This window comes from Otolemur garnettii, unplaced genomic scaffold (assembly GCF_000181295.1).
Source record: "Otolemur garnettii isolate 467f Iridium unplaced genomic scaffold, OtoGar3 scaffold00015, whole genome shotgun sequence".
Taxonomy (NCBI): Eukaryota; Metazoa; Chordata; class Mammalia; order Primates; family Galagidae; genus Otolemur; species Otolemur garnettii.
The window spans coordinates 26,319,187-26,331,265 of NW_003852410.1; the positions used below are offsets into that span (position 1 = coordinate 26,319,187).

The window sequence follows — 12,079 nt, forward strand, 5'->3', positions numbered from 1 at the left end:
CAGCTAATTTGCTAAGGTTCTGTCCTTTCAGCCTCCTTCTGGATGGGAGCTTCTGTAAAAAGCTGGCTGCAGTTCGCCATCTTGGCTCCGCCCCCCCCACATTTCATTTCTTGATAGCTTTTATTTTTAAGCTTTCCTATTTTCAAACAATTTAAGAAAAAATAGAAACATTCAAATTAAGATGTGGGAGAAGTTGATCAGAGGGTAATGACCTCTGATTTAAAATTAACTGGAAACCTTTAGATATGGGCATGTATTGTCTTAAGAATTTTTTCATTGCAATGATAATGCAGACTTATGGAGGTGTCAAACAATTGCTAAATGTAGAAATTAAAACATAAACTTTGTCTCTCATATTTCCCTAATCTCACTCTGCAGAAATTACTACTGGGAATAATTTTGATGTTTTGACTTTCTTATGTCTTACTCACCAGACTTGAAAATGCCTTAGTTTAATTGCTTGGTTTCACTCCTTTCATGATTTAATTACTCATTTTGCTTTGGTTTGCTTGGGGCTACATTTGTTCATTCATTCACTTCCTGATTACTAGAAATCTTCCCTTGGCCAGGTACTGAGCATGGTGCTAGAGACTTTTGAAGCATCAGGCCCAGTCCTTGTTCTTACTTTTACTAGATAAGTATAATATGCCATCAGTGGTGCATTATACTTAGTTGTGCAGAATGCCGTGAGACTATGAAGGACGGACTCCTAACTCAGGTGATCTGGGAAGGCTTCCTGGAGGAAGTGACTTATAAGCTGAGAACTGAAAGCTGAGTGGGCGTTGACTGGTGTGATGGTTACAGCTAAGGGATAGTCGTGCATTGGGAGGTGATGAGAAGCTGGAATGAGGACAACTGTACAAGAGCAGGGGTTGAGGATAATGGAGAGAGAATAGGCTTGAGCACCGACTTCAGAGTATGTGCTATGAAATGTGCACACCGAGGGCCGATGGACCCCATGAAAGGATTGCACGTAGGAGAGTGACATTGCTATGTTTGCATTTCAGAAGCCTCTATCTGGCCATAGTGGGGAGGAAGAACTGGAGGTGAACCAGGAGACAGCAGCAGTAAGAGGCCCTTGTAGTGAGAAAGGATGATGGTCTGAATTAAGGTAGTGATAGAATGTGGGGGAGAAGTATATTCAAGAGTTAAAGGAACTTCTTTATGCAAGAATAATTGATACCTGGCAGGGGCTAATGAGAGTGAAGCCACTTAGTACAGGGACCATATTTTTTCATGTAAATAGTGGTTCAAAAGACTTGCTTGGAACTCAACTTGAAAAAATTAAATGAAAATTAGTGTTTAGGCCCCCTGTTTTTTTTTTTTTTTTTGCAGTTTTTGGCCGGGGCTGGGTTTGAACCCACCACCTCCGGCAATATGGGGCCAGTTCACTCCTTTGAACCACAGGTGCTGCCCAAGCCCCTGTTTTTACATTACCAAAAATCATTTAGGTTATAACGAACTAATGTTTAAGATGGAGAATGAATCAGGAGTTTGGGGGAGTAATTTTTTAACACAAAATTTATGGTAGCATGATAATGAGATTTTTCATTTCGTGTTTAAGTTTAGCAGCAAGTTCATAATAGAGATCAATTTGAGAAAAATATTCAATATTTGTCAATTTCTCCAATGATCTCTTCCTTTGATATTCAGATCACTTTTTTTTGAAGTGTTATTACGTCATGTCCATTATGAGTTTTTTCTTTTTTGGCTGTGAACTCATCTAGGCAAGATTGTCATTTGCCAAAGGCTTTGCCTGGTTTTAGAGCAGAATCCAGATCACTTTGATTAACTTCATGAAACTCTGTATCCTTTACAAGATTTGCAATTTGAGCAGTTGATTTGTTTTGGGTTTTATAGTGTAAAATAGGTGATTTGTAATTCCAATTTGTCACTGGCAAGGCATTTTAAAGCCAGGGGTAATATTATAAATGATAAGTTCATTGGTAAAAATTTTTGTGTTGTAATGACTTTTTTTTGCAACCTGTTGCCTACAGGGACTTGGGTAATAACTACTTGGATAATGAGAACAACCAGCGATTATCTGGCACCTATTCACCAGGGCCATACCCCACCAGGGAAAGGTGCAGCAAAGCTTTCTTCAGAAAGAAGGAAAACAGATAAGGTCTTCACCTGCTGGGACATCAGAGGCCCACAGAGGAGAACCTGCAATGCCGTCTTCACAGGTCTCTCTCATGCTTGCACAGCTGAAGGTATATTCTCAGCAGTGCCCGCATCGAAGGCCACAGGGTTTGCTGGAAGAATCTCTGTCACTTTCTGGAAGGAAGCCCATATCTCATCACTAATGAGAGCATCCTCTTTCTCACTGATGTTTTCTGAAGGAAGAAAGAACAACTTTCCACTTTCTGGATGAGAACGCAGTGTTCTCTCACCCACTCCCCAGCCCCATAACCATCCCTAACTAAAGGGTTCCAGGGAATCTTGGTTTATTTTCTTGTCTTCATCCTTGTGAGGATTTAATATACTGAGTTCTGTGCATCAACCCTTAACTGACACTCATGTTGAAATCTTTCGATTGATGACTCATTGATTGAATAGTCAACTCTCTAATTCTCACCCTTACTCCTTCTCTTCCCACTTTTCTTTCATGACTATGTGTCCCACTTTGCTATGCCTGGGTGCTGGGGCTCTAACACAGACATCTTTCCAGTACAATGGGAAGCATCGTAGGGAGTGACTGGATCTGATTTATGCTCATTGAGGATATTTTCCTCACCCGGCATCTTTATTCATATACATTTATTTATTTATTTTGAGACAGAGTCTTACTCTGTCACCCTGGATAGAGTGTCATGGTGTCATAGATCATAGCAACCTCAAACTCTTGGGCTCAAGTGGTCATCTTGCCTCAGCCTCCTGAGTAGCTGGGACCATAGGTGCCTGCCATAATGCCCAGCTTTCCCCCTCACCCGCTATTTCTTAGTAGAGATGTGATCTTGCTCCTGCTCAGGCTGGTCTCAAGGGATCCAGTCATCTCAGCCTCCCAGAGGGCTAGGATCTCAGGCATGAGCTACTGCACCCGGCCCTCACTCTGCATCTTTACTCCTGTCTTGTAAGGCATGGCCTGGAAATATAAGTAGTGGTTTACATAGAAAAAGCTAAGGAAGGCTGGTCTTAGCTCAATGGTCTATCTCACCTCTGCTGTTTGACTTCTCATTCACTGTCCTCTGTTTGCTGGGGACCTTTGTGAGCAGCAGCAGTTCCCAGGAATAGGAGCGTAGATTGGAGTCAGAGAAGTGACTCTGAAGCCATCTCTTCTGTGTATGCTCCCAAGAGCTTAGGAGGTACACAGGGACCAGTGTAAACCTGGGAAAAGCTTAGGGGACTGTAATCATGCCACTCCAACATTCCCTTTTCCGAAAGCTATCTCCAGCACTCAAATCTTTCCCACCCTCTCTCCCATAGCCCATTTCTCCCCTCAGGTATTCCGGCTTAGCTTTGGCTGCTCCTGTATCTTTCTCTTCTTCCCATATGTGTATTTGTAGTTTTTTTTTTTTTTTTTTGAGACAGAGTCTCACCATGTTGCCCTCTATAGAGTGCTGTAGCATCACAGCTCACAGCAACCTCCAACTCTTGGGTTTAAGCGATTCTTTTGCCTCAGCCTCCTGAGTAGCTGGGACTACAGGCGCCTGCCACAACATCTGGCTATTTTTTTGTCGCAGTTGTCATTGTTGTTTAACTGGCCCAAGCCGAGTTCGAACCCACTCAGCCTGAGTGTATGTGGCTGGTGCCCTACCCACTGAGCTATGGGAACTGCCTATATTTGTAGAGGAGCAATTCAGCTCGACCTGGATGCTCCAGTCTTGCATCTGCACATCCAACATTTAACATGATCTTCAAATAGGTGGAACAAAAAAAATAACCATTGCACTTTAGACAATGACCTTGTAGACGCAAACAAAAAGATGCTCCAATTTGCAACTGTGGCCCTCATTTCTCCTTTGCATTTATTCATTCACTGAAGTTGTGTACTAGAGTCTGAAGCAAGGGTTTAGGTGTAGGAAGTTTAACTGGTTCTGGTGATGGTGGGGTGATCTTACAAACCAAGAATGAAAGAGTGGAAGGAGAGAGACGGGGAAGGAAAAAAAATGTCAGCGAAGATAGATTATTAAGCTGGTTCCTGCAGTGGACAATGGGGCTCAATGCTGGGGAGATCTGCTGAGGAACTATGTAGAATGTTCTTGGAATTGTCCTTCTAAATGTCCCAAGGGTGGGACATTTATCCATCCATTCCCCTTTTGGTTGAGGGCTGCCCTCGGGGACCATTCCTTTCTGGGCTGCCCTGCCCGAGGCTGAGCAAGCTCCAGCCGAGGGAAGCTCTGAGCAGGACGGAAGCTGTGAGCACGGTCAAGAACGATTTGGCCACAGCAACTGCCGAAATCAGAAGAGAGCTGAGGGGGTGTAGCCCAGGGCGCCAGGAACAGCTCTCGTCATTTGCAGTCATTTGTTGCAGTCATTTGTTCTTGCCGGTCCTCCTTCATCAAGGACCAGGACAGTGTCTTCATCTTGGTTTCCCCAGTGCCAGGCACAATCCTAGACTCCTGGGAACCATTCAAGTTTCATTTGCTGAGTGAAGCACTAAGGGAAGAACAAGGACTGACCCAACGCCTGAGTTCCAGTTCCTGCTCGGCCACACATTTCTGAGTGACCTTGAATATGCCAACACCTCATTGAGTTATTAATTTAACAAATTTCTGTCAAAAAATAAACATCCAACAATTATGGGAAAAGGAGAAAACTGCCTGTCAGGGATTGACCTCAGAATAAAACATGCTTCTCTAACTTGATGGGTCTCTCTGATTCTAGGGTTAGTTTCCCCTTAGTGTAAGGATGAACACTGGTGAGCCAGAAAAGGCAGGTTATTAATACAAAATTGGTTACCGAAAAGTGTTTCATTTTTGGCAGGCTACATGGCTCAAAAAAACCTTCACTAGCACTCTCATGTGAAGAGTGATAGAATTCTAATTTGCCACAGGTTCATTATCACCAGGAAAGAAACTGTGGAACACATCACAGGTAAATATAACGTGCAAACAGAATTCAACAATTTGAGTTGTAGCTGCCTCGTGTTCTTACACTTCTGTCAACAGGGCCCTCATTAAAATATTTTCCCCATTGTTTTACTTGTAAGAAAAAAACTGAAGAGAATATTATAAGACCCAGGGTGGAGTGATGTTCTTTCTCGTTAACCATTTATACGGGGAGATCATCTCTATGTATCTATCCCCATTACTTTATTTATTTATTAATTGTTTTGAGGAAGAGTCTCACTTTGTCACCCTCAGTAGAGTGCTGTGGCATCATAGCTCACAGCAACCTCAAACTCTTGGGCTTATGTGATTCTTTTGCCTCAGCCTCCCAAGTAGCTGGGACTACAGGTACCTACCACAATGCCTGGCTATTTTTTGTTGCAGTTGTCATTGTTGTTTGGCAGGCCTGGGCTAAGTTTGAACCTGCCAGCCCTGGTGTATGTGGCTGGTGCTGTAACCATTGTGCTACAGGCACTGAGCCCTGATTAGTTTTTTTTTTTTTTTTAATCTAATTGCAAATGTTTATCATGCTGGGTGCTGAGCTAGGTCCAGGGGATACAATCTTGAAAAAATTCATGTTTAGTCCTTGCTCTTATGGTGCTTACAGTCTAGTAGAAGATGACTATAGAATTAAAATGAGTGTAAAATTGCATCCTAATGAATGCTTCTGGGAAGAAAATGTGCTTTATTAGAGCTAAGTACAATGGAAATCATATGTTTTGGAAGGTTCAAGAAGATTTCCCCTCAAAAGTGGGATTTGAGTGGAAAGCTGAAGAATGAGTAAGAGGAGGGATAGGCGTGCACAGGTCTGATGGCAGGAATAACAGGAGGACTTGGAAGAAGGCCTGGAGCAAGGAGCATGGTACAGGTGTTGCTAGACAGGTGGGTGCAGGCCAGACTAGATCAGTCCCCAGAGCATGCTAGGGAGTCTAACCTAAGGACCACCAGAAGTCATGGAACAATTTCAGCAAGATCTGGTGGCATGAACAGGTCTTTGTGTTTTATAAAAGGGCCTTTGTTTCACTTCCTTTCATATTGTCTAGAACTATATGAGCAATTCAAGCACCAGCATTCATTACTGCTCCAACTATCCTAATAATTGTAGATACACACACACATGTTACTTTTCTGAAAGATGTGTATCTTGTCTGCTCCAGAATTAATTACCAATGTCTTTCCCTCTCATCTGGAGAACATTTAGTTTGTCCTTTTGGACACTGACTATATTTACCTAGTAACTAAATTCCATGCTGGGGTACCTTGAGGAATGAACAGAGTCTTATCCTCAATATTAAGTGTGCAAGTGAAATTGCCTTTCTCTGTTGGAAAGGGCGAGGACAACAGCCATTGCATCAACAAGAAGGGCCCAAATTGAATTATCTGGCAGCGTCTGCAGGTCTCTCTGAACTATCTCTATAACCGAAATTTCTTAGCACATCCAAAAATGGATTAAGTTGCTTTGACAGGCTCTATTTTTTATGAACCTCTTTGGCTATTACTTACTATGTTATTTTTCTCAAGGAGCTCATGTACTGATTTATGATTTCATTTAAGGTTTTGACTGGTAGTTTGGATACGCTAACTAGCCCACCTTTTCTCGGATCTGACTTTGGCTGCTTTATTTCCAACACTAAATCAGGCTGCTTAAATTTTCCCTGGTACATAAGTCTCTACGACAAACACTAACTAGTATTGCAGGTGCGTCCTGCCTTTGCCGGCTCGTCGAATGTGTTCACATGAATCTCACCCAGCTCCGCTGATTTATAAATATTTAAATTGTGTAAGTATTCTTTTACCTGCCTCTTATTAATTCTGTTTCTTGATATTCCTAGAGACTCATTAATATTTATCTGACTGAGCTCCTGCTTCCTTCATTCTTTGTGCTAACGGCTGAGACAAAACAATGGCTCCCTAGCCTCTCCCCTTCGCATCTTTCGTCATGTTCTCACACCCCTGGTTTAGGAAAAGTAGCCTTTGTTTTTTGGGGCACAGCATCCTTTTGTATTATTAGAAGGCTTTGCCATAAATTCTTGCTTCCTTTGCTGCTCTAATTCTGCTTTTTCACCCTCTGTCTCCTGGAATTATATTTTCTTCACATTGAGTATTCCTTTCCCTAAACCCTACACAATTGGATTTTGCTTGACCTCCCCTCCCAAAGGAAGCATTCATGCTTTAAGCTTGTTTGTCAGAATGCATGTGGGGTTATATAACAGCACCCAGCAGCCACTGGTGTGTTCTTTTTTTAGAGGATGGACTTGAATGCCCACACCCATGTTTTGTCTTTCAGTAGAACAACATGAGTAGTAATCATTCAGTTCCTGAAAGATGGTTGGATTCAGTCCATTAACTTCAGAGCATGTCCAGAAAATTGGTCTGAAAGAAACAGCATGTGAATATGAAACCAAGACAAGGGATTTCCAATAACAAAGAAATTAATAATAAAAACATTCCTGGAACAGTCCAGGCATCTACCTGGACTCTTGGAAAGACATTGGAAACTTTAATCTGTTTTCAAAAGAGAACATACTGCATGCCACAAAAAAGAAAGAAAATTAAAGAGTATGCACTGTATTGGTACATTTTAATGAAGTTCAAGAATAGGCAAAATGGAGCTGCGGTGACAGAGGTTAGAAGATGGTTCCCTCTGGGGTAAGTATTGACTAAGGATCCTAAAGGTGCTGGATATTCTTCCTTCCTTCCTTTTTACTTTCTTTCTTTCTTTTCAGGTTAATGTGAGAGTACAAACAACTATGTTGTACTAGGTTACAATATTTGCCTTTGTAAGGTAGGGTCCCTCTTGTGGTTGTGTTCCTGCACCCAAGAGGTGTGTCTTACACCTGTACATTGGGCCCATTTGGTGGGAGAACATGAATCCTCTCCCCTCCTCCTCTCTTCCCCATCCCAATTTCCCCCTTCCCCCAACTTGAATTAAAATGAGTTTTTCTTTTATGTTGGTGTGTATTAGGCTGTCTGCTGGCTTCATGTTAGTAGTGAGTACATTGGATTATTTGCTTTTCCATTGTTGTGATACTTTACTAAGAGCCTTTACTAAGAAGAATGTGTTTAAACTCCATCCAAGTTAATAAAAAAGATGTAAAGTCATCATCCTTTTATGTCTGAATAGTATTCCATGGTATACACATACCACAGTTTGTTAATCCATTTCCTGGGTCCATGGATATTTAGGTTGTGTCCACCTCTTGGTGATTGTAAATTGAGCTACAATAAGCAATTTGGTGTAAATGTCTTTATGATAAAATGATTTTTTTTTCTTCTGGGTAGATGACTAGTAATGGTATCATAGGATCAAATGAGTGGTCTGTTTGAATTCTCTGAGGATTCCTTCACACTTCTTTCCGTATTAGTTTGTAGTCCCTGGATATACTTTCTATCCTTATCTAGGTGGTGGTGACATGTACATGTACATATGCATATATGTGCACGAGTTCATCAAGCTATGCACTTGTGATTAGTATGTTTGAAAAAAATTAGTACATTTTATTGCATGTAGTATATCTCAGTTAAAAAGTAAAACAAAACAAAATAAAACATCAATGTGATTACAGATCCAGTTGTAAGAAACTGCAATAAATATTTTTAATAACTATAGGCTATATCTGAGACTATCTGAAATATTATTTTAAAAATCTGGCATCTATCCATAGAAATTTATGTTATTGGACAACTTACCTGCTCAGTAGGCTGTCAGAAGGAGAATGATCATGGCTTCCACTTCAGGAGTAGCTGCAGTGTGGTAGGCATTGAACTCACAGTTTGTCATTTCAGTGCAGTGATGATGTCACTATTGCCATTTTCTAGCTGAGGACATGGAGCCAGAAAGATCCCAAGTATTTGCCAAAGAGCACATAGCTAAAAATAAGAAATTAGAGATTCAAGCTCAAGTTTCTGAAACTCCAAAGTCTATGGTTCACTTTTTCCCACTCTATGTGGTGCCCAGGAATCCTAGATGATTATGTGTTGGTATTTTTATTTGTCTTTTTACTATGGGCAAAGTTATTCTGCTCTGTGTAGCTTTTAAATAGTCCTCTCTCTTGTAGTAAATAAGTGAATCTAGATATACTGAAGGGAGTTATAAATAATATTAAGTGATATTTATGTGGTATCTAGAACGTGTTTGGTTCCATCTCAAAAGGATCATCTAGTTAAAAAAATATTTATTTTTCCTATTTTACAGATGAGGACACTGATTCTGAAATAGTAAAAGATCAGGTAGTCAGTTTCAACCTGGGTAGTCTCACTGCAGAGCTCACTCCCCTTACCAGTCCCTATATTGTGTTTAATGAATTTTGAAGCATGTAACTAAAAGAAGAAGTACACTCACCAATTGTCTAAAATCTGGAAAACAATTTACAAGAACAATAGACATAAGTAAGATACTTGTCAGATTTGCAGCTATTAAGATAAATTTGAGAAACTATATTGGTTTATTGAGTCTTTTCTGCTGTTTAGAAAGCTTATGAACTGTTGAGTTCAACATGGTGTTAGACATTTTTGAAAGAGATCATGCAAGTGATGTCAATCCTTACAGAAGTGGTTGAAAGCTGAGGTTCTTTGCCAGTAATCTCTCTATAGAGTCATCATCTAACACAACAGGTCCAAAATCTCTATTTCTCCTCTCTTGAATTGCCTTCATGACTCTGTCTGGTACTTCTGGAGCTGTTGTGGATCATTTTGCCCTAGTTCTGTTATTTTAAACATATTTTCCTATGTGTAATAAAATCTATTTTTATATATAGGGTCAAATATTATCATTATAGAGATGACTCTTATGTGAATCAGATCATCATATTCTCTTGTACCCACATCTTTATTTTTTGCCATTTCTCTCCCAACAGTTTGAAGCTTTTAATGATAAAAGATTTCCCCATTCTTGCTCTTCATTACTAACAGAGAAGTTACCAGAATAGCACAATGATTAACCTTACGCTCTTCACCTGGATTCATCACTTATTAACATTTTGTCACTTGTGTTTAATCTATGTGTATGTGTGTACAAATGTATGTGTGTATGGACACACATAACTTTTTTGAACCATTTGAAAATTAGACATTATAGTGGACATCATAGCAAATATTTCAGCAATTATCTCCTAAGAACAAGGAAATTCTCCTATATAATCACAATACAATGATTATATTTGGGCATTTAATTTAAGATCATTATCTAATCCATTGCCCATATTCACATTTCTCTAATTGTCCCAATAACATCCATTATGACTGCTTTTTTTCCGATCCAAGATTTAACTAAAGATTCCTCATTGTATTTAGTTACCATGTCTCTTTAGTTTCCAGCAATCTAGAACAGTTCCTCAGAGTTTTTAGTGTTTTATGAACAAAGGTGTTTGTTTTAAGCATCTGTACTGAGTTCCAAGCATATTCTAGGTATCACATTCTTGATGTTTTGTGAGTTATTCCATTTAGTCCTGCAAAAGTAAAAAATTAATATAATTCTTGTGTACTCTGGAAAAGGTGTGAATATTTAAAAATACATGTTAGAACTTCAGTGCTTCTTCCTTGTTTATCTGGTGAACATGTTGTCTAGGCTCAGAGGACATGGAAGAGAGAGAGCTTCCATCTGAAAATCTCTGTCAGTTATAGGTGATTTGGGGGTTTTCTTCCATCCTGGGTTTTCCAAAGAAAGCAAATTCCCAACCATTCCCTTTATTACCAAAGTCTGCTAAACTGTCAGAAATCAGAGACACCACAATGGCATGCTGAGGAAGAAAAGAAGTTGAAATGCAAAGCGTGACTAATAATAAAATGTCATTTTTCCAAAAGTTACTGTTGTGAATGTTTCTACCACCATCATACACAATTTCTTTTGATACCAGGATGAGCCTTCTGAGAAAGCAATTGGAGCTTCCTTGCAAAGCAAGGAAATTAGCAATTGTTCAATGACTAAAGGACAGTTGTGTGAAAAGTTGCCATAACGACATGATGAGGCTGTCCCGCATGCCTTAATTTCAGTCATGTTCAATTGGGCGCAATGTTGTGTTTTAAAATATGAGTCAATATTTTAGGAATTTAAAAGAAAAGATGTAAATATGAATTGTATGGACTGAGTCCTCTTCTGAGTGCAGGCCTTGCCAATAGGAGGGTTTCCAATTGAGTCTCCTCTTTTCTGCAGCAAACAGAAGTATTTTTCTCTCAAGTGGAGCTTACATGTTGTTTCTGGAAATTTACTTTCATTGCACAGAGAATTTGATAAAGGTTATACATTGCATGGAGAATTTGATCAGGTTATACATTGCCATTAAACAAATCAATACTGGGTCTTTCATCCATTAACAGATTAGTAGGAAATCCGAGTGTGTATTTTCCAAGGCAACATCAGCCATAAGCATTTTTGAAGATACATCAGTTTATCGGGTAAAATAGAAAACCATCTTTATGATAGGATTGCTCTGTTCTTACTGTTTTGAGGAAAATGTTGCAATAGTTAATACTTGGTGAGCACTTTGGGTTACACTGTATGATTGACAGTGCATTTTCCCACTTACTCTCCGCAGCAAACCTGTGGGGTAGAAATCTATATTATCATCTTTATTTACAAATGAGAACCCTGAAACTTAGAAAGGTTATGTAACACATTTGGTAAGTGTTGGAGTTGGGATCCAGTCCCAGAGCTATCTGTGCTGAAATCCAGTGTGAATTCTGATTCAGCAGGTGTGGGTGGCTCCTGAGAATGTACGCTTCTAACAATCCCCCAAGAGCTGCTGCAGCTGCTGGTTCTGAGACCTTTCTCTCAGTACCAAGGTTCTAATCTACTACATAATGGTTCCAATACTTGTGTATTATTATGTGGACTCTTTGTATAAGAAATACTAGTGGACACCAGAAATACATCTGAAGTTCTTAATTGAAACACCAGTGATAAAAGGGAACACTCCTACACTGCTGGTGGGAATGTAAACTAATATGTTCCCTTTGGAAAGACATCTGGAGAACACTTAGAGAACTAAAAATAGACCTGCCATTTGACCCTGCAATTCCTTTGTTGGGTA

General features: G+C 39.8%; 2 long non-coding RNA genes across 3 annotated transcripts in view; both read left to right on the top strand.

Moving 5' to 3' along the window:
• LOC111723734 overlaps positions 1-2,510 on the top strand; it is a 13,506-nt gene extending 10,996 nt beyond the window's left edge. The window contains exon 2 of the long non-coding RNA XR_002772217.1: positions 1,998-2,510. This is a non-coding gene — a long non-coding RNA (uncharacterized LOC111723734). The remainder of the gene's footprint in view (positions 1-1,997) is intronic.
• A 3,021-nt stretch (positions 2,511-5,531) lies between these two features.
• LOC111723737 overlaps positions 5,532-12,079 on the top strand; it is a 13,312-nt gene continuing 6,764 nt past the window's right edge. The window contains exons 1-2 of one of the 2 annotated variants that reach the window (XR_002772221.1): positions 5,532-6,831; positions 7,339-7,700. This is a non-coding gene — a long non-coding RNA (uncharacterized LOC111723737). Of the gene's footprint in view, positions 7,701-12,079 lie in introns of both variants that reach the window. The other variant, XR_002772220.1, reaches the window with a different exon arrangement.